The sequence below is a fragment of the Hyperolius riggenbachi genome, chromosome 5 (genome assembly GCF_040937935.1).
Source record: "Hyperolius riggenbachi isolate aHypRig1 chromosome 5, aHypRig1.pri, whole genome shotgun sequence".
NCBI classification, from domain to species: domain Eukaryota; kingdom Metazoa; phylum Chordata; class Amphibia; order Anura; family Hyperoliidae; genus Hyperolius; species Hyperolius riggenbachi.
Genome location: NC_090650.1, coordinates 55,931,816 through 55,954,313, shown reverse-complemented (window position 1 = coordinate 55,954,313; position 22,498 = coordinate 55,931,816). Strand labels below are relative to the sequence as shown.

At 43.0% G+C, this 22,498-nt stretch overlaps 1 protein-coding gene across 4 annotated transcripts in view; it reads right to left on the bottom strand.

The window, feature by feature from the left end:
- The window catches only part of MPP7 (MAGUK p55 scaffold protein 7), a 508,595-nt gene that overhangs the window by 371,069 nt on the left and 115,028 nt on the right, over positions 1-22,498 (bottom strand). For all 4 annotated transcript variants that reach the window (XM_068235721.1, XM_068235724.1, XM_068235723.1 and 1 more), the window contains exon 2: positions 17,046-17,125. The gene's annotated coding sequence lies outside the window, so the exon portion shown is untranslated. The remainder of the gene's footprint in view (positions 1-17,045; positions 17,126-22,498) is intronic.

Below are 22,498 nucleotides of genomic sequence, written 5' to 3'. Positions count from 1 at the left end.
ATGGTATTGGAGGAAATGCATACATCAGTAACTCTCCCCAATTGATCGAGAAGGCGTCTACTTTCCAAGGTAGGTCCTCTGGAAACAGGGCACAAAATTGTTGACATTTCGCATTCGCTCTCCTTGCAAATAGGTCTACTTCTGGGCAACCCCATTGTAACGTCACTTGCTGAAAAACTTCCAGATCTAGTGACCACTCGTTCGAGTCTAACTTCCTCCTGCTGAGGTAGTCCGCCAAGTGGTTTGAGGTTCCCTTTAAATGTATCGCAGTTAATGATAAAAGATTTCTCTCCGACCAGAATAGGATCTTTGCCGTCTTTTCCCATAAGGATTGACTCCTCGTGCCCCCTTGCCTGTTCAGGAAAGCTACAACGCTCCTGTTGTCTGTTCTTATTCTGACATGAGAATTCTCTATTAGGGGGCCGAAATGTAGTAAGGCTTGCCATACTGCTTGCAACTCTCTGTTGTTCGATGACTGTGACCTTATTGTCATATTCCATGATCCTTGAGCCGGCAGAGAATTGAAGTGGGCTCCCCAACCCCACAAACTGGCATCGGTTGTGATTGTATTCTGTTGTGGATAATTCCATAGATGACCTGGAGATAGATGATCCAGACGTTGCCACCAGATAAGGGAAGTCTTTACACTTTGTGGAATGATGATCTTCTTGTCTAGAGTCACCAGAGACCTGTTCCAAGATTTCAAAATCCATATTTGTAGAAATCTCGCATGGAACTGTCCCCACTGGATCGCCGGAAAGGCAGAGGTTAGAAGTCCTAGAAGAGCCATGGCTTTTCTTAGCGATATGCTTCTTAATTTCTGAAATGAGAAAATACTATTAAAAATAGCAATGATCTTCCTATCAGGTAACAACAGTTTCTCTTCTCTGGTAGAAATATTGAAACCCAAAAATTCTAGACACTGGGAAGGAATCAGAGCAGACTTTTCCCAATTAATTAACCAACCTAACTCCTGGAGGACGCCCAGAGTTATAAAAAGCTGATCATTAACGGATTTTTCAGAAGAACCCCATAATAAAAAATCATCAAGGTAACCGACAATATTAACGTGTCTTAACCTGAGAAGAGCTAATACTTCAGACATAACCTTAGTAAATAGCCATGGGGCAGACGATAGTCCGAAAGGCAAGGCATTAAACTGAAAATGTCTTACCTCTCCTTCCATCCACACGGCAAACCTCAGGTATTGTTGGCAGGATAAATGGATTGGTAGATGTAGATACGCATCCTTCAGGTCTAGGGATGCCAAAAAATCGTCCTTCTGTAAAAGATGAACCACAGATCGAATATTGTCCATCCTGAATTTCCTGTATTTGACTTTTAGATTCAATTTCTTTAGGTTTAGAATCAATCGATAGGCTCCCTGAGGCTTTTTTACCAGGAAGATTGGGGAGTAGAATCCCTGTTCTCTTTGACATGCTGGAACCTGTCGAATTACTCCTTTCTGAAGAAGAGACTTTACTTCTGACTGGAGGGCTACTAATAAGGCTGGGTCTTTTGGACAAGGTGTTAAGACAAAGTTTTGAGGGGGGAGATGTTCGAACTCTATTCTGTAACCTTCTAATATTATGTTTAGTAACCATTGATTGGTGAATAGTTGTTGCCATATTTCGTAAAAGTTGGTGATTCTCCCCCCCACCGGAATGATGGCGTCATTGTTTGTTTGTCTTTTTAGTATTAGTAGCGGTATTGCGGGGTCCTTGTTGCCTGTAAGGAGCCCATCTTCTACCCCTGGAGGATTTACTATCCGTTTCATTTTTAGCGGGGGCCCGAAATGGCCGTTTATTCTGAAAGGGGCGCTTCTTTGGGAAATTTTTCTTATTATCTGCTGTACGATCTAGTGTATCGTCCAGCTTAGACCCAAACAGAAGATCTCCTTCACAGGGGATACCACAAAGCTTAGATCTGGATGAGTTATCCCCATTCCATGTCTTAACCCATACTCCCCTTCTAGCTGAGTTCACTAGTGCGGTGGTACGGGCTGTTAATTTAACCGTATCGTCTGCTGCATCAACCATAAAATCTGAGGCATTAGTGATTTTAGGAAAGTCATTAAGGATTTCTTCCCTAGACACCCCATTTGCTATTTTATACTGTAATTCTGCCAACCAAGACTTCAGAGATCGACTCACTGCTGTCGATGCTACTGCCGGTTTAAAAGTTAATGAAGCAGACTCCCAAGCCCTACGCAAAACATTATCCATTTTCTTGTCTATTGGGTCTTTAAGGTTTCCGAAATCCTCAAACATAAGGTCTGATTTTCTTGAAACCCTGGAAAAGGACGGATCTAGTTTTGGCGGAGGGCCCCAATAAGCCTGGTCATCAGGAGAAAAAGGATAACGCTTAGATAAAGATTTTGGCCAAAAGGCCCTTTTCTCAGGATTTTGCCACTCTTTCTTGATCAAAGTTTTAAGAGTAGAATGGACCGGGATGAACCTGGATTGGGGGTCCGCCAATCCCTCATACATTTGGTCAAGGGGTGACAAGGGTTTTTGCTCTGATTTAATACCCATTGTTTCATGCATGGATGTCAAAAGATCCTTCATTAATTCTGTAGAAAAAGCAAACTTTTGTGGTTTTTCAGTCTTATCCATCTCCTCCCCCTCAGATATTTCATCTAATGCAGAAATTTCTCCCTCAGAAAATTGAGAACCTTCTACCTCACTATCTCTGCTTCTCCTAGCCTGCACAAGAGTACGAGATAAAGGAATTGGAGATAAACCACTGACATTAAGGTTAACAGGAACCTCATTGCTAGGACCAGGCATTTCAGCAGGGCTGGGAGCTACAGTCTGAGAAGAAATGGCAGAATCTTTAATTTCCTTGATGGCTGAAGACATTTCTGACCGCATCCATCCCATCAGATCCTTAAAGATTACTGGTGATTCATCCTTAACCAGTTTGTTTGTACAATCCTGGCACAGCTTTTTTGAGGTAGAGGATGACAAGCGAGAGGAGCAAATGGCACATTTCTTCAGAGATTTACTAGATCCACTAGACTGTGTGGAAGATTTGTCAGATTTGTCCTGTTTTCCAGGCTTTTCATGTTTTTCTGGCTAAAAAACATAATAACAAACCAACCATTAGTACCCTCTCTAGTATATATAAAAATACACATATATACACACTGTACAATTTGTACATAAGTACTTGCCAGAGAGGTATCTTGGGCTGGCCTGGCAGACTGCGCAGGAGCTGACCCAGAAGCGTCCTCCATGCTCACTTTAGACAACCAGAGTGAGTCAGGAAACAGATTTAAATAATCATCACATGACACAAAGAAATGCAAACAGCCACCTGAATACTCAGTTCATTAGCATGTTTCTCATTTGCATAAGCCTTTCAAAGGTTAGCCAGCCGCGGCACCTGCCGCTTAATTGCTTAAGCGTATTAGCATAATTATCCTCCTTCTGCGGCACCTGCCGCATGTAAACCGTTACCTTAGCGGATCAGCTGATGCTGATCCGCAATGACCGCCGCGGCCGCCTGCCGCCTGATCTGAGTCACACTGGACGCTGCGCGTGACGACTTCCGGGAAGACCCGGAAGTACCTTGTCTCCCAAGCGCGCCTGCGCTATATCTCCGCTGCCTTGCACGGAGAAGCCTCCTCCACGCTGCAGGGCTCCCACTGTCACCTGAATCAGCCTAACTGGAGCCCTGAAAGACGTTGCCCCTGAACACCTGTCAAGGATAGCACTCTGGAGACCTCTCCTCTGCATTCCGTCCGGGACAGGAAACTGAACTGAAGTACTGAGGGTAAGCTAGTAGCTTATATATGGCTGCCTATTTGTTATGCAAATCTTTCTTTTGCAGTTCCTGTCCACGATTGGGAGGGAGACAAGTCTCATCCAGGGGTGCTGTCCAATGACGTTCTGGGAAAACAAGATATAGTTTATTTCATTGCGATAAGTAATGATAAAGTTATAGACAAATGAATGGAAGGAGCGCTTGAAGTTGAAAATTGCTCTGGTGGTCAAGTGGTTAAGGTGCCCATGAACAGTACAATTTTTCATGAATGATCTAATTTTGTATCAGATATTTCAGATCTTACACCATAAAAACAGAGACGCTAAATAGGTCCAATCGATCCTGAACAATCGCATTATCTATTTCCTTAAAGGGCAACTGAAGTGAGAGGGATATGGAGGCTGCCATATGTATTTCCTTTTTAGCAATACCAGTTGCCTGGCATCCCTGCTGATCCTCTGCCTCTAATACATTTAGCCATACACTCTGAACAAGCATGCAGCAGATCTGATATTTCTGACATTATCTGTCAGATCTGACATTAGCTGCATGCTTGTTTCTGGTGTTATTCAGACACTACTGCAGCCAAATAGACCAGCAGGACTGCCAGGCAACTGGTATTGTTTAAAATGAAATAAATATGGCAGCCTTCATATACTTATTACAGTTGTCCTTTAACCACTTCGGTACCAACAGCCTCTGCCCCCTTAAGGACCAGAGGCTGCTGGTACACTAAAACGCAGCTTCCCGATGAATCGGTGTAAAAATCCGCCGTTCCTGCCATTCTGTCCCCGCCGCAGGCTCCCCTCTCTGCTGTCTCTATGACGGCAGAGCGCTGTGCTCCTGTCAGAAGCCACTTTCATTGCCTCCTGACCCTGTCAATCAATGTAAGCCAGTGGGATTGGCTTACAGTGATGACAGGGCCAGGAGCCAATGAAAACGGCTCCTGACCTGCACACAGTGCTTTGCCGTCATAGAGACGGCAGGGCGAGCGAATTGCGGTGGGGTCAAAGCGGCGAGATCGGTGGTAATGGCGGGGGTGAGCAATTAATGGGATGTTGAACCTATGTCCAGTCATGGCCGCAGCGCCACCTGCTGGAAGTAGATTCAACCTACTTTGGACCGGATCCGGTTAAAGGATTAGTCGATCAGATTTTTTCATAGATACCATTGCAATTTGTTTTGATATTTGTTCGTTTCTGTAATGCTGTAAATTGATTATATACAATCTTTTCTGTCAATGATCTTGAAAGTAAGATTGTTCGCTAGGAGTCATCAGCCAAAAATATATTCTTTTTGGCTGATGACTGCTTTAAAACTGCACCACTAATGGGCACCTATAACCGTATACTGAAGAAAAAAAAAAAGAAAAGACAGCCAAGTTCTGAGCTGGAATGGGACAGTAAAATCTATACTGAGGGCCCTTTTCCAATAGCGCGGTTGTGTTTGCTGAATCGCAAATCATTAACGATTTTAAAATCGCTAGGGTTTGCTAAATAACATAGGAATCGCAGTAGGTTATTTCCACTACTGCAATTCGATTTTTACACCAATGCGATCGCGCGGCGGAGTGATTATTGTTGCGATTTTGCTATGCCCTGCAGTGCATAGCAAAATCGCAAACGCTATCGCCGGGAAAATAAAGGATTTTGCTGAATCACAATCGCTAGCGTTTAGCGCTAACGCTAGCGATTGCAAGTGGAAAAGGGCCCTAAGCCTGGTCTGTCCATGGTGCAGGGGAATAGATCTTCTCACCCCAATTACCATATATTCTGCCGTATAAGACGACCCTCCAACTTTTCCAGTTAAAATATAGAGTTTGGGATATACTCGCCATATAAGACTACCGCTCTTCCAAAGCACACCAAATACAAATTTTAAAAAATGATATACTGGTGCTATTTATGAACAGATACTGGTGCTGTACTGCATGTTGTACCCAGTATATAACGCTTTACAAGGGATTGACTGATTGGATTGGTCAACTCTCCCTTTCCCTAAGCGGATTGGATGGATTGGATGGATAAAACACGCCTCTTTCCCCCTTCTGGCTCGCCCTTGTATACTATTTATCTCCTTCTCTGCCTCTCGGATCTCGCACATGTGTGTCTGCGCCGTTTCACTCAGTCCTCAGCAATGAGATCTGAGAGGCGGTAACAGGATAGGGCGTATCACCCGGCATCAAGGACATCCGGCGTATAAGACGACCCCTGACTTTTCAGATGATTTTCAAGGGTTAAAAAGTAGTCTTATACGCCAGAATATACAGTATTACATTCCCTGTGAGGGAGAGAAGACGTTACTCACTGCACAGAGGCACCGGAGCAGGTGAGATACACACATACGCTTCCCTGCCCATTATACTCTGCAAGGGGCTGTAAGAGCACAGGAAAGGGACTACCCGACTGTTAAATGCAATGGGTCAGCGGGCGTTCGGATCGCCAAATGTGTGTAAGTGGGGGACTCCCTGTATTCGGTCCATAAGCCACACTGACTTACTCCCAACTTATGGTTTGAAATATACGGTAACCCAGTCATCCCCGGACCGTGTCCCCAAACACGTCTGCACAGTTTTGCTATACCGCTTTCTCTCATTCCTATTCTGTCAGACTGTCTATTTTTGCTATAGTTCTGCTGTAAACGTTCTAGAATCGGGATGCAGTGACAACAGAGTGCACCACACAATGCACTGAGGCAGAGCGGGTGATTAATCCCCTGTAGATCCATTCTGGGAAATCTCTAGCAGGAAGGTATGCATTACATGTCAATTGCAAGATAATAGCAGGGAGATCATGGAAAGGAATAAACTACGCTCATCAGTGACACAAGCATTTCCAAGAACCAAACCGCTTCTCACTGATCTGCTTCTTCTGTTCGTCCTTGGCAACGTCCTCCCTTTTTTTTTTTTCATTTTTTTTTTCAATATCATTATTAATTAATATTTTTAAATATTATTATTTAGTATTTATATTGCACCAACATCTTCTGTTGCGCTGTACAGAGTGTATGTTGTCTCGTCACTTAACTGAGGGGCTCACAATCTAGGCCCTACAATAGTCATATGTCTATGTATGTATCAGTTTTAGGGGGAAGCCAATTACCCTATTTTTTGGCATAAAAGACGCACTTTTTCTCCACTCAAAATGGTGAGGAAAAGTCCCTGCATCATATGCCAGATTCAGGGAGTCCCCAACTTACGAACGCCTGCCGATACAAACCGCCAAGCAACCGCAATGTCGGGGACTCCCTGTATTGTGTCCTCCTCTGCTCCTCCTGAACAATGTAACATGGCTGCAGTATGGCTCAGTGGGCAATAACACCTGTGATGTAGGTGGAATGAGGGTGTGGTCACTGTCCTCACAGCCATGTCCCACCCAGCTGAGTCAGGTAGGTGGTGGATGATGTGGATTCATGAAGCCAGACTCTGCTCCAATGTAGGATGCTTGGTAAGGGGGACAAATGTAGGCAGCGAATGCTTTTCTGTACCAGGAAGTGCAGCATATTGCAGAGTTCAGGAGCCCTCTCACCAGGATCATATCAACATTTTAGCAGACTCAGTGTGTCAAGCCATTAAAGACACATGTGTGCGACAATCAAAATGCCACTCACTTCCAATCATGCTGCTCACCTAATCCTTTGTGTATTTCTCAATGTAGTACGAGACAATAAGTACGGTTAGCAGTCAATCAAATTTTCAGATTCATCCAATCACAATTTCAAATGAGCAGACCCTGGAAACCAATTAGAAGCTTGACTGAGCTTCAATCAAATGGAAGATTTTGAGAACATTTGATAGCTGTGATTGCATCAGACAATAACTAGCTGTTTAATCAAACCATCTATGACCATCTATGAGTGGAGTGCCAGACTGTACTAGGAGAGGCAAAGTGGAGCATGGAGACACAACAGACCAGCAGGCATTTGATGATATGAAAAAATGTTTCTAGACAAAATTTAGACAATGGAAAGTGCTAGTTTCACACCCTGCTCCAGATACGGAAATCTACAATGCAATGTAGCTGCACAACTCATTTGGAGGGATTTTGAATTAATCTGCATCTCATTGCTGCACTTACACGTTAAGTCATGGGAGTCAAAGTTGATCACATAAGGGGCCAAAATCTAAAACCTAGTCGCGGGCCAAATGGTTTATTAGGATTTAACATTTATTGAACAGTCTCAAATCAAGTGGTGTAACTATAGTGGTTGGGTTGGTTGAGAGGGGGGTTTGCTCCTCCCCCTTCTGCAGAGTAGCCCGTTGTAACAGTTTAATATTTACCTTCTGCAATGCTACTTCAGATCTCCTCTGATTTTCCTGACAGCCACATGCACTATGCTGTATACCTCTACAGGCTCCTGAGGTAGGTCACGTGATCAGGAGCAGGAGGTGTAGAAGGACAGCGCATGCGACTGCCAGGAGGAATAGAAGAGAATGTATCACTGGAGCAGGTAAATATTACACAGTTCAGCTGCACTACTCTGCTACTGTATGTGGGGAGATGGGGGAAAAGGTGTGTGTCTTACCAGTAACCATGGGGGGTTTAAATCCAGAAAGTTCACTGGAGGGAGTCCTGTGGGTAGTTGCTGCACCCCGCCTCAAACTGACAGAGTTTCAATCAGAACCACAGTCATCGGTGTTCTGCTCTGGACAGGAAGGCAGTGTGTGGTCTTTCTTTAGCTGCTTACAATGATGCATATATGAGGCTCTTGAGGGCCACATAAAATGGCAAGGAGGGCCACATTTGGCCCGCGGGCCTTGTGTTTGGCACCTGTGCTTTAAATCAACAGTTACTGAGAAGCAGCATTGCAAATACAAAATGCGTGATTTCTCCAGCCAGGAGACATTTCATCATAGGGAAAAGCTACAGAATAGGTTCCTATTTGATCCAGCTATGAAGGTTACTCATAAATTTCAGCTCAATAGAAGAAGTGGAAAGCCGACACCTGCGACCTTTGGAATTAATCAATTAGCTGGACTAATTTAATTAGCCTTGTACAAAGCTTGATGTTGGCTGTCGGTAATGTGAAGCAAGAGAGGAAAATCCTCCTGGATTAATGACAAAAGTAGCTTAGCACACTGCCTGAACATTAATTCATATAATGGATTAAATGAATAGACTTTATAAAGTCTTTTATCGTCAACGTATTGCTGAACAGTATTAAATGAACCAAAAAACACCTCATCAGTAGCTGATTTATAAAGCAAACCTGTCATCAGTGGGTGGCAAGGATTTTTTTTTCTCTCTGCCACCAAGTCAGGAATCCTGTTCCTATTAAACAGAAACTTTCCCTAGTGGTCAGTGTCCTAATGGCATAGGACAGGGGTGCAAAATTCAAATACTAAGTGGGTCAAAATTGAAAACTGGGATAAAGCCATGGTCCAACCTCAATGTCTAGTGGCCACCGTCCTGCCTTATACAGTTCCCTGTGTCTACTGGTCTTCCTCTCCCCTATACATTTCCCTGGTGTCTACTGATCTTCCTCACTCCCCTATACAGTTACCTGGTGTCTACTAGTCTTCCTCCCCTATACATTTCCCTGGTGTCTACTGGTCTTCCTCCATCCACTATACATTTCCCTGGTATCTACTGGTCTTCCTCCCTCCCCTATACAATTCCCTGGTGGCTACAGGTCTTCCTCCCTCCCCTATACATTTCCCTGGTGTCTACTGGTCTTCCTCCCTCCCCTATACAGTTCCCTGGTGTCTACTGGTCTTCCTCCCTCCCCTATACAGTTCCCTGGTGTATACTAGTCTTCCTCCCTTCCCTATACATTTCCCTGGTGTCTACTGGTCTTCCTCCCTCCACTATACATTTCCCTGGTATCTACTGGTCTTCCTCCCTCCCCTATACAATTCCTTGGTATCTACTGGTCTTCCTCCCTCTCCTATACATTTCCCTGATGTCTACTGGTCTTCCTCCCTCCTCTATACAGTTCCCTGGTGTCTACTGGTCTTCCTCCCTCCGCTATACAGTTCCCTGGTGTCTACTGGTCTTCCTCCCTCCCCTATACAGTTCCCTGGTGTCTACTAGTCTTCCTCCCTTCCCTATACATTTCCCTGGTGTCTACTGGTCTTCCTCTCTCCACTATACATTTCCCTGGTATCTACTGGTCTTCCTCCCTCCCCTATACAATTCCTTGGTATCTACTGGTCTTCCTCCCTCTCCTATACATTTCCCTGATGTCTACTGGTCTTCCTCCCTCATATATACAGTTCCCTGGTGTCTACTGGTCTTCCTCCCTCCCCTATACAGTTCCCTGGTGTCTACTGGTCTTCCTCCCTCCCCTATACAGTTCCCTGGTGTCTACTAGTCTTCCTCCCTTCCCTATACATTTCCCTGATGTCTACTGGTCTTCCTCCCTCCCCTATACAATTCCTTGGTATCTACTGGTCTTCCTCCCTCTCCTATACATTTCCCTGATGTCTACTGGTCTTCCGCCCTCCTCTATACAGTTCCCTGGTGTCTAGTGGTCTAAGTGCAACAGTGCATAAACAATATATAAAAAAAACATTTATAATGTCATTTGTAATCAAAGCATAGCCTAACGGCAAGGAGTACCAGCTAACTGTCCTGTCTGTTCCAAAGCTCTCTTTATGCTGATTGAGCCGCTCAATACAATTGACGTCACTTCCGGTCTCAGCCGTAATTGTGATCTCCCGTCATTAAACTGCCCATCGGGAGGTCCTGTAGTATATACAGTAGAATCTCGTTATAATACACTCTGATATAGTAATCCTCTGGCTATAGTAAACTATAAATTGCAACCCCCCAAGTCCTGCTGATTCCAAAGAGAGGTTTCTGTAATCTATCTCTGGAACCAGCAGGGCTCGGGGGCTGCAATGTGGCATATAGGTAGTTTGGGGGCTCCCCTCCCTACCCTGAAAATTTGGGGAGTGTATGAGGTGTGGAAGAGGAGATCTTTAGTATTTTACCACCGGCAGCATAATAAACTTCACACTGAGCATGCGTGAAAGGCAGTGTGGAAGGAAGCTTCCGGGCAGCACGGTCAGACATAACACTGGAAACAGCATAGCAGTCTAGGCTACAGGGAAGGATGCTAAAGTTATCACATAACCAACATTTTACAAGTCAAATAAACTTATTTTTTTTCAAGCTGCAATTTAACAGGTTAGGAAAGCTACAGGTCGAAGCGGAGGGATTACTTAATAAAACTTTGGAATTTGGCTTTAAAATATACAAGGAACTGGCCCATAAATATTAGAAATTCATAGCATTTATTACTACAGCATTCTTGGAAGTATCCTCCGCCACCCTCCTAGTATATATATGCCACTAAGGCACTGTATAGTCCATTCCGGAGAAATAAAACACAATCATTTCATGCCCGGGGCGGCAGTCACATTACAGGGACGCTGCAATTTGTATTGAGAAATGTGTCATTTCTTTTGTGAATGCCAAAACCCATTGCCTGAGAGCGACTGGGCAAATGGATTGCCTTAAGGCCAAATAAATAATCTACATTAATTCTACGGGCCGCCAGCCGTGAAAGCGCTGGGATTACATAGAGAAGCCAGCAAATATTCTGCTGTTCAGCTACGTTTAATTCTATCTGGGAGAAAAATTACACTTTTTCCTCTTGATGACTGGAAAATATATAGTGCTTTGTTCAAAACACAATTTTATAAGAGACTGCAGCATATTGCTGCTCCTAGTGCTACTGCCAATTCCTGATAGTGCCATGACGATGCCCACACAAGCATGATTATAATGGGGCTAGCAGACCAGCTGCTTCTCAGCTGCCAAGGAACCACAAGTGCCAGCATACTGTCTGCTGATACTTTCTAAAGTTTCTAAAGGGAATCTGTCCGAATCTGAGGAGAACAGGAATTCAACAACAAAGACCTGATTAGGTTACAATACACATAAATATCCCTTAACTAGGACTAAAATTTAACTTTTATTAGTAAAATTAAAATTTAGAGCTGCTGTATAAAAACATCAAAGATGTCTGAGCGAGTAATGATATGGGAGGATACTAGTATGGTAGGTATTTATTCAGCCTTTTTGGCTGCTATCATATGGCCATTATGCTACATGATGTACGGATTGAATATTAATGTGTATATATGCACCTTAGCACGTTTTTAGCACTCTGCACTTATGTACTTTTCCCTTGAAAAAGCTTCCTTCGGGAAGTGAAACATGTCGGGTTTTATGGTGGGGGTAGTGTAAATGTATATATAATTGGGTAACGGAAGGAGGATTGTGAGATTGATTTCTCTGATGACTAAATACTTACCATAGTATCCTCCCATATCGTTACCCACTCAGACATCTGATGTTTTTATACAGCAGCTCTTCCTTTTAATTTTACTAATAAAAGTTACATTTTAGTCCTAGTTAAGGGATATTTATGTGTATTGAGAACAGGAATTCCTCAGTTAACTAGATAGGGACAGTAGGTTTGTTCTTCCCCTGAATCTCTTCTTAAGGAGGAACTCCAGTGAAAATAATGTAATAAAGTGCTTCATTTTTACAATAATTACGTATAAATGATTTAGTCAGTGTTTGCCCATTGTAAAATCTTTTAAACCCCTGATTTACATTCTGACACATCACCGTGAAAATCATGTCATTGCTACAGGCTTTAAAACATTTTCAAATGCTTCTCAATACAAGAACAAAAAGTGATTTAAAAAAAATGATTCACCTTCTAATGCCACCCAAATCTAAAACAACTTTTGCTTTGACTTGTACTGTGAAGACGCATTCCACTACACGTCAATACATCACTCATTCATATCATTAGCAGGAGATGTAATGAGGGCAGAGGTATCACCACTGACGAGGTGTAACCTCAGAGACACTGACATGGGACCAGGATTGTCCCGTGGATGACGACTCTGGACATCTGGAGGGGTTATAATTACACGGCTATTCTGAGCCGCTATGCGGTAGAGCTTTGCAAGCGTGCTCAACAAATACATGACATGACTTGAAAATGATTTGAAAAGCTGCATTCATATTCCCCGGCGGGCCTCTGCCAACACTTAAGAGGTGATGGGAATATCGACCAATGGTCAGGGCTGAACTAGTGCTAGTTACTCTGGGGTATATTAAGTAGCGTGAAGATTTCCCAGCATTCCAGAGGTAATGGCTGCATGCATACACTGTCATATTCATTCCTGCTGGGTCAGAGGACTGGCCCGGGGAATGGAAATCATTTGCACCAGCACTTCTCAAACATTCTCTAGTTGAAGAAAAAAAAACAAAAGCAAAAAAAAAAAACACCTTACCAGACCTAAAGAGTACCCGAAGCGAAACCTACTATAAATAACACATACTTACCTAGAATACACCAGAGACTTCTTGTGTCCGACTCCCCCCCCCCCCCCCCATCGTTGCCACGCTTGGACCCCCGGGACTAGGCACGGTCAATGAGATGCAAATTTCCAGTTGATGCTGCACTACTCAAATTTATGCAGCCTCAAAAATCCTGCTGAGGTAAAATTTGATTGGTTCATTTTCAAACTGCATTAATTTGCATACAACACTTGCATTACCCTGCATCAACTCGAAATTATTTGCATCTCATTGACCATCACTACATGGAACATACCCGACAAGTGCTTGTCAGATATGTTATCATGGGTGCACCCCCTGCGGCCATATGGCACTTTGTGTATGTAGGGGAGCCTGGCTGTGAACTTACAGAGGGTCCCGGGTGGCGGTACGGACAACAAGGACACGAGAAGGCTCTCGAAGATCCAGAAGCCTCCCTCTACCTAGGTAAGCATCTCTTTTCTTGCAGGTTTTGCCTTGGGTACACTTTAAATTATTGGCATTAGGATTTAGTGAGAATGCTCCCACAAAGTTACGCTTTACTGATTGGCAAAACAATCATCAAAGTGGCACGGATGGAACAGATCTGTTTTCAAAAAGAATTTGTTTTTCTATCCGTGACCCTCAGTTTTGTCATGTGATGCATCCGTTGCTCGGGAAAAATCGCAGCAGACCCAAACTTGCTGTCTGTTCAGCGGAATGTGCTGAGCGGATCTGTTGAAACGAACCAATGTGAACGGATCCATTCGCATCCGTTCTGTTCCAGTCCGCTAAACCAGTGTTCCCCAACCTTGTCCTCAAGTCCCACCAACAGTGCATATTTTGTGGAAATCTACACAGGTAGTTAATCATCTCATTCATTACTCCACCTGGGCATGTTTGTGGTTTTCTGCAAAACATGATCTGTTGGTGGGCTTTGAGGACAGGGTTGGGGAACTCTGCGTTAACCCTTCCATTTTGTAAGCCAATGTAAACCAGGCCTAAAGCTGTGTACAGACAGTTCAGTATTATTGCAGAATTGATTTGTTTCAGCTGGCGCTCTGCTAGCAGCCAGTGGCAATCATACACGCTCTGCTACGGTGCCCAGTACTGTCCTGTGGAATGTAGAGGAAGAGTTGGCGGCTGTTGGGAAAAAGGCTATTGGCTGAGAAATTCCACTGCAGACAATTGCTTTTCTCAAAGAAAGGACATTCTAGTAGCGACATCACAACAAAAAGCTGAAACAATCAGACATTACAGCTATCAGGAGCCATCTCTGCATACCACAATTTTCAAAAATGTGCCTGCAGCAAAGTACATTATGATACCAGCAGCATCAGTTTTTCACAGGTCATCAAGAGGACCAAAAAACACAATCATTGTCCAATAGATCATTTGAAAGTGGACCTGTAATCAAAATATCTCAGCCACACCATAAGGCCTGGGGCCAACTACAGATAGCCAATACTTTGCTAGCATTTGCTAAAACAATTTCCAGGGCAATGTATCCAGCTTTTGGAAGCCCTGTACAATCAATTGCTTGTACAGTGCTTTCGATTTACTTTTTTTCTACTTTAGAATCCTGTGTTGATTAAGTTTAAACTACTTCCTGGGTCCCCCAAGGTTAATTTCCACTGGCTTACGGTGTGTAGCCCCGCCCACTACCACACGAAGTCATAGGCCTTCACTATCTCCAAATAGAGAAGTGCTCCTATGGGTTCACCACCATTGGCTTTCATCAGTGTAGTGCAGCTGTAAGCATTCTAGTGGGTCCCAGGCCTAACAACTTTGACAAAATTAATTTTTATATTGTTACTGCAAAAGGTTGATGGGCTGCATTTTTCGATTTTGAATTCCGCTTTCTTCGACCTACAGGACTAAACCGAATACCTCCTGCAATTTACAAATGCTTGATAAAGGACTCAGTAGAATATGAAACGGATTGGCCCCATCATAAATTCTGCCTTTATAGTTAATGTTGGAATGTAAATCATTTTGGAGAATGTTTTGCTGCTTTATCACACAGGTGATGTGCTGCACCAACCTTCAATGCATTTTTCCAAAATTATCTTAAACGATATTTTTTTTTCGTGATCCCTACTTTAATTGACAAACTGAACTGGTGTGGAGAACATTTTCAGAGTCACATTCTATTACCGCCAACCATCAGAAGCTCATCAGTAATCTACTACACAGCTTCTCTGATTATTTTTTGATGACTAAAGCAGCCCATACACTCAGCCGATTTTCTGGCCGACCGATCGATCCCGATCGATCGATCGATCGATTGCAAATCGTTTGGCCAATCGACCGATCGACGGCCGATTTCGATCGATTTCGATGGATTTCCATCGAACTTGCAGGGTGGAAAATTTAGGTCGATCTGATGAGATTGCTTATCAGTTTGCATTGGCCTTAATGGAAATCTGATGGCAAAAAAATGCCATCAGATCGAATTTCAATAGATTTCAAACTGAAATCTATTGGAATTCTATCCTGGTAAAAAATGTTCTAAAAACGCATCAGATAGATCATCAGATGCATTTCTTATCTATCTGCTGCCAATCTGACGAGTGTATGGGCACCTTAACTCTGGTTGATAAGGGTGTGCAAACAAAGAAGTTTAGTTTGTTCCAGGATTTAGTGTGACTGTAAGCAAAGAAGAGGAAGTTTTCCCCACCTTAAAGGTGCCCATACATCAGTAGATTCAACAAAGAGAAAAATGTATTTATAATTGAATTTGTTTAGAGATAAATGTGTCTGTTGGTCGAAGCTGTCTATATACTGCAGGCCAATTCCCATTTCAGCATGAAGTCTTAAGGGAGTCGGCTGTGCCCGCCACGCCGCTGCACCCCAATGTATAAATGTGCCCCCCCAGTGCATTTATACATTACCTGTCCTGTGGCAGCCTTCAACACAGTGTCTGTACCCTCCGGGTGGTTCTCCATACACACTACTGGTGCATAAAATCTGACGTCAAGCGCTATGCGCCGACGTTGGACGCTATGTGCATGTAGCGTGTATGGAGGTTACCAACACTGCGCAGAGGCTGATACAAGACAGTTAATGAATAACGCATGGGGGGGAAATCGAATAACCCAACCCATTTTGGCCCAAAACTGGTTGTATCCTCGATTGAGCCTGCAATGGGCGGAACCGATTTTCAACCAGTTCGATAATAGTAATCGAAATTGGTTGGTCTATCGGCTGCCAAAGTCGCCTGATGTATGAGCACCTTACGAGTTTTCTGAACAAATCTGACATAATTCATCCATTGCAATGGCAGATCCCAGCCCTGCCATATACTATGCTGGAGGGACCTTGTGATTTTTACACAATTTATATTATTTTGGTACAAAAGCAAGCAGGATAACTGTATAGGCAATAAAGTAAATAACTAACACAGTGAGATCTTTCAGGAACATATATAAATGGTTTCATGAGCCAGAAGACATGCTGTAAAATATACAAGTGCTAAAACACATTAAAGAGACTAACACAATTTTGAGCCTTATTTCTTCTATGCTATAAGTTCCTATGCCTGTTCTAATGTGGTCTGGCATACTGCAACCTTTTCTAGTTGCACTGTCTCTGTAATAAATCTTATCTCCTTTCCCCTGTTGTGTCTGTTGGCTGAGGCTGGAATGTGTGGAATGTGCAGCACTGCTTGTCATTGGCAGAAGCTTTACACACCCTCCAAGCTCTGCATGAGTCACACAGTAAGCTAGTTCTCAGCCTATGATACTCTGGTTAGAAGCCAGTCTTTTGTTTGTAAACACTGCCTAAAACTGTTAATTACAAACCAGGCTTGCAGCAGGGAGTGGCAGAAACAGCACAGAGGGGCACAGGAGAACATAAGGAATAGAATGGTATGCTTTTTATTGTAAGAATATTAGAGTACAGATTATCTTTAAATAATAAAATAACAGATAACAAGTAGTAAACTGGATATGATCACAAAAGAGCTAGTAGAGATTTAAGTAATCTTCTTACCTGGACCTGCCCACAGTACAGTAGATGTGTGCCAGCTATGGAAGGACTATAGGGAATCATCAGATACTCCGAATCTGAACCTAGAAAAAGAAAAAAAAACATATTATTACTGTGTAGTTTTTTAACAATTACACATTCTGCAGTGAGTACATCAAACAAGTCCTGATTCTAAATGTTCCTCAGAGGAGCTCACAATCTAATTCTTATATAGATTGCTTTCGTCACTAGCATTACAGCACAAAACAACTGCCCACTACCTAGGATAGTCTTATGGCTCCTACTCATGTGCAACTTAATGCACAACCAACCACACAAAATGATCGGCTGCACGACTTGTTGTTTACAATCAACTAAACAACCAACTCATTGAAGTACTACGTGCACACCAACATGTCCACAACCCAAAAAAAATATCGTTCAAACATCTTGTAGACATGTGGCCAACATGCATGTTAGTTGGGCAGGTTGATCCGCCGACTGGATAGGGCAAAACGGCCTGTTATCAGTGGACTTTATGCAGATTCTGTGTGTCCTTTTATCTTCAACGTTTTGACAAAAACAAGAGATATTAAAAGTGTTTAAAGTAAAAACCACACTTCGATCATTTTATTTTTTTCCTCTGGACATTTTTGGAGCTAATGCTATAAGAGGATATGCTGACAAGTGCCATGCATACTCGCATTTAAGCTGACCTGCGTACAAGCTGAGGTACCCACTTTTCCCTCAGAAACCAGGAAACAAGTGACTGACTCGCGTATAAGCCCCCTCTCCAGTATAGCCCCCTCCCAAGCAGCCAGATGTTCCCCCAGTACAAGTCAGCCCCCCTCTTCATAGCCAGATGGGCCCCAGGATCATACAGCTGTGTCAAGAAGCCACTAGATGGCATCATAGATACAGCAGTTGCCACACAGGAAGAATCCCTGACCATTGCACCGCTGACACGTTGCTTGCATGCTCTGCTCCACAAGCCGAGGGACACAGGTAGTCTTGAGCAGCGCACTCTGCACACCATGTAGCAGGGGATGGAGGGTGTGGACACAGCAGGGTGCAAGCTGGTAAGAGCAGGATCACTAGCACACGATCCTTACGCTCCTCTGCCAGTAACAAAACCTGCTCCACCATCTGTTTTGCTTCACTGACTCGCATATAAGCCAAGGGAGTAATTTTCAACACATTTTTAATGCTCAAAAATTAGGTTCATGTGAGAGTATATACAGTACTTGGTGGAAAAGTTAATCGGTATGCTGCCAGCCAAGCCACACGGAGATTCACATACATAATAGGACCTTGTCATTCGGGTCACCACTGTTTTGGTAAGCCTAAGACTTTCCTCGGTGGTCCGGACTTGGTATGTGCTGAAACACCAGTGGTGAAAGCAATCTAAATATATCTTGAAAAACTGTGCACTGAATTTCTGGATCTATATATGGAACTGTTGTCGAGAAGCAATCATTTGGCTGCATGTTTTTCTTGATTTGGACTGTTTGCACTGATATTGTATTGTTTTTATTATTCCTTACCAAAGTCAAACTTATAACGCTAATTGGGGGTACTTAGTTAGCTTACTGGAGGTTGCTCAGAGGATAATGATCACTACATACTGATGCGTTCACGTTTCTGACTTGGAAAAAACAAGATTCACGAGGAAACACTTCACATTATCCGTTGGGAAACACCAATTGTGGCAAGTGGATACTACCCCATCTAGCATTTGGAACTAGGTGCTACATTATATATTAAACCAGGGCAAAACGACATTTGTTTAATTCTAACCTATACATCTTTTTTAAAAGATGTGGGGAGGATCACCCCTGATCTGTGTTTTTATTAAAGGACAACTGAAATAATGAGGGATATGGAGCCTGCCTTAATTTATTCATTTTAAACAATGCACATTGCCTGGCTGTCCTGCTGATTCTCTGCCTCTTATACTTTTATCCATAGACCCTGAACAGGCATACAGATGTTTGATTTAGGCTACTTTCACACCAAGACGTTGCGGGTTAGGGGACGTTATGGTCGCATAACGTGCCCCTAATGCAACACCTGTTGCTCTTGGATGTGGATGTCAGAGTAAGCCGCATTGTGCAGCTCACTCTGGCGTCCGTGATGCGTACTCTAGGATGCATGCGGCATCACGTGGTCCCGCCAGCCAATCGCCGCACGGAGCGGCCGCTCCAGGAAGTAAACACTGCACGTCACACCGTGCAGTGAATATTAATTAGCCATGTGCCTGGCCGAGGAGGAGGAGGGAAGACCTCCTCCTCCAACACTACTGAGCATGTGCACACAGTCTAATGTGGCTTAGCCGCGCATAACACACAGCATGCAGCACTTTCAACTTACGTGCTGAGTTACAATGTAACGCAACGTGGGCACTGTGAACAGCCCATTCATCATTGCTGTGAGTTGGGATGCGTTACAGGCTGCACTAACGTGCGCCTGTAACGTCTTACTGTGAAAGTAGCCTTAAAGAGAATCTGTATTTAAAGAGACACTGAAGCGAAAAAAAAATATATGATATAGTGAATTGGTTGTGTACTATGAATAATTACTAGAAGATTAGCAGCAAAGAAAATATTCTCATACTTTTATTTTCAGGTATATAGTGTTTTTTCTAACATTGCATCATTCTGTAATATGTGCAGATTACACAACACTCAGCATTCAAAATGAGTCTTTCAGAGCAGTCTGTGAAGTAATGACCTCTCCTCTAGCAGAGGAAAAGTAAATAGTTCAGGAACAGTTGAGATAATAAAAGTCAGATAACAGCCCTCTCCACGACTAACTTAGTCGAAGAGCTTAATGGCTTGTTTGCATAGAGATAACAACTGGAGTTTCTCAACTTTTCCTGTACTGGAAACAATTAGACTGATGTATCTGATCTTAATGTTTTATTTCTTAGCTGTGCTACACATACAAATCATAATATCATTTTTTTTTCGCTTCAGTGTCTCTTTAAATAAAAAAGTGGGGTACTCATCTCAGGAGGGGGAAGCCTCTGGATCCTAATGAGGCTTCCCCCCATCCTTAGCCCTGAGCGCTGGGACCCAGAGTATCTAAGTCTGAGTGCATTTATCACATGCATGTTTCAGGTGTGTGATTCAAACATTTCTGCAGCCTAATAGATCAGCAGGACAGCCAGGTAACTGGTATTATTTAACTACTTCATTGGTTTTAGACTGTATATCTATGCCCTGCAGTACTTCAGTTCCTGCTCAGGGACGTAGATAATAGTCTATTGAAGCCGACAGCCGCTGCTTGCTCCCACGCGCATTCTCGCAGCCGATCGTTAGAAGGGAGTGGAATATATGGGAATAATCTAAGTCCCTGTGTCAATGATCGCCGACATCAATGAGATGTTGCGATCCATTGTAACTTCCGAAGTAACACGTCCACGCATTACTTCCTTTTGGCGTATGTATAGTACGACAACAGGAAATAATGCGTGAGGACATCTTGTGGCCAAATAGTAAAATTACACCTATATACATTTCTTTTAATAAAAAGACCCACACTTACATTTAAAATGAACACCTTACCTCCCAAATTATCTTATTATAAACACACACACACACAAATTACAATGAAAAAACAAATACATAGTTACCTTAGGGAATGAAATTATTTTTAATATGCATGTCAAGTGGGTATATTACTGTTAATTTAGAAAATATGGGCTTGAAAATGGGGATAGACTCAAAAAAATGAAAAAATGCACCTTCATTTCCAAATAAAATATTGGTGCCATACATTGTACTAAGGAAATATTTTAAACATTGCAATCACCGATACACATGGGCAAATAAAATTTGGGGGTAATTTAATTACAGTATGTGTTATTTTAAAACTAAAATGGGTGAAAAAATTTTTTTCTTAGTTTTCCCATTGAAAGTGCATTTAGAATAAACATTCTTAGTAAAATGTACCACCCAACGAAAGCCTAATTGGTGGTGAAAAATCAAGTGACGGGCTGTGAGATTTCACCCTGGTCACACAGGAAGTATTATGGTAATATTGCAGAAGCACACTGGAAGCAGGCATTTCTGGAGAAGGTGTGTGTGTGGAGTTACACTGTAACTCATATTACGCAGTCATTTTACCAAGCAATGCTTTCAATGTTCAGTGATTTATACACTATAAGACTAAACAAAATACCAAAATAAGAAAAATGGAGAAAATCATCAACGCTCCATTCTACATCAGTGACTCAAATTAACTTTAAAGGCAAGTAGCGAGGTGTTTTTAAAGGGCAATGAAATGCTCAAGAAGACTATCATATGCATAAATCAAATATCTTTACGCTGTGTGAGCAGACATTATTTACTTCTGTTACTCTGTCAGATGGAAAAGGCAATCATAGCTGGGAAATTGCAAAATTAAGCTGTTGAGATTTAAAATACACTATTATTTACATTTACACACACCAACACTCTGGGAGGATGGCGTGATATAATCTTCCTTCACAGCGCCACATTACACAGCAGGGAGGGATACATACTGCATCCTGACGCAACTAACAGTGGAAAATGAGTGCCCAAATCCAGGTACTGCTCTTAGGGCCTGTTTCCACTGTATGCAGTGCAATGTGGCTACATAGCATGTTTCCATTGTGTGCTGGTTATGCTGAGCAGTACGGAGCGATACGAGAATCTGCAATCTGCAGCATGCTGCGAATTCTCGCACGGCTGCATCCCGCGTTCTGTCTCCTCTAATCACTGCCACATCGGGAGACGCGGAAGTGACATGATGCGGCTAGGTAACCGCACTTGCATCACTTCACAAGTGGAAACGGGCCCTTAAAGGGAACCTAAAGTGAGGGGAATATGGTGACTGCCATTCTCATTCCATTATAAGCAACACGCATGCCGCCAGTGGAGTCAGAGCAGAGTCAAAGCATCTGATCTGCATTCTTTTCCTGGGCCAGTGACGTATAGTATTAGGCAGGGATCACACATGTGTGATTTGCTATCCTCAAACTTATGCAGGTATTGTTAGAGAGTCAGGAATTATTTTAAGGGCATTGGCCTCAGTTCACTAAGCATTACTGCATTTGGTAATGCGGAAAAAAGCAAATGGGGCAGCACAGTGGTGTAGTGGCCTTGCAGCGCTGGGTCCCCGGTTGGAATCCCAGCCAGGTCAACATCTGCAAGGAGTTTGTATGTTCTCCCCGTGTCTGTGTGGGTTTCCTCTGGACACTCCAGTTTCCTCCCACATCTCAAAAATATACAGATAAGTTAATTGGCTCCCCCTAAATTGGCCCTAGACTACAATATATATACTACACAATATAGACATATGACCATGGTAGGGAGTAGATTGTGAGCTCCTCCTAAGGAACAGTTAGTGACAAGACTATATTGTACAGCGCTCCAGAAGATGTAGGCGCTATATAAATACTAAATAATAAAATGCGGTATTTTACCAATCTAAATTATTTTATTTAACCGCTT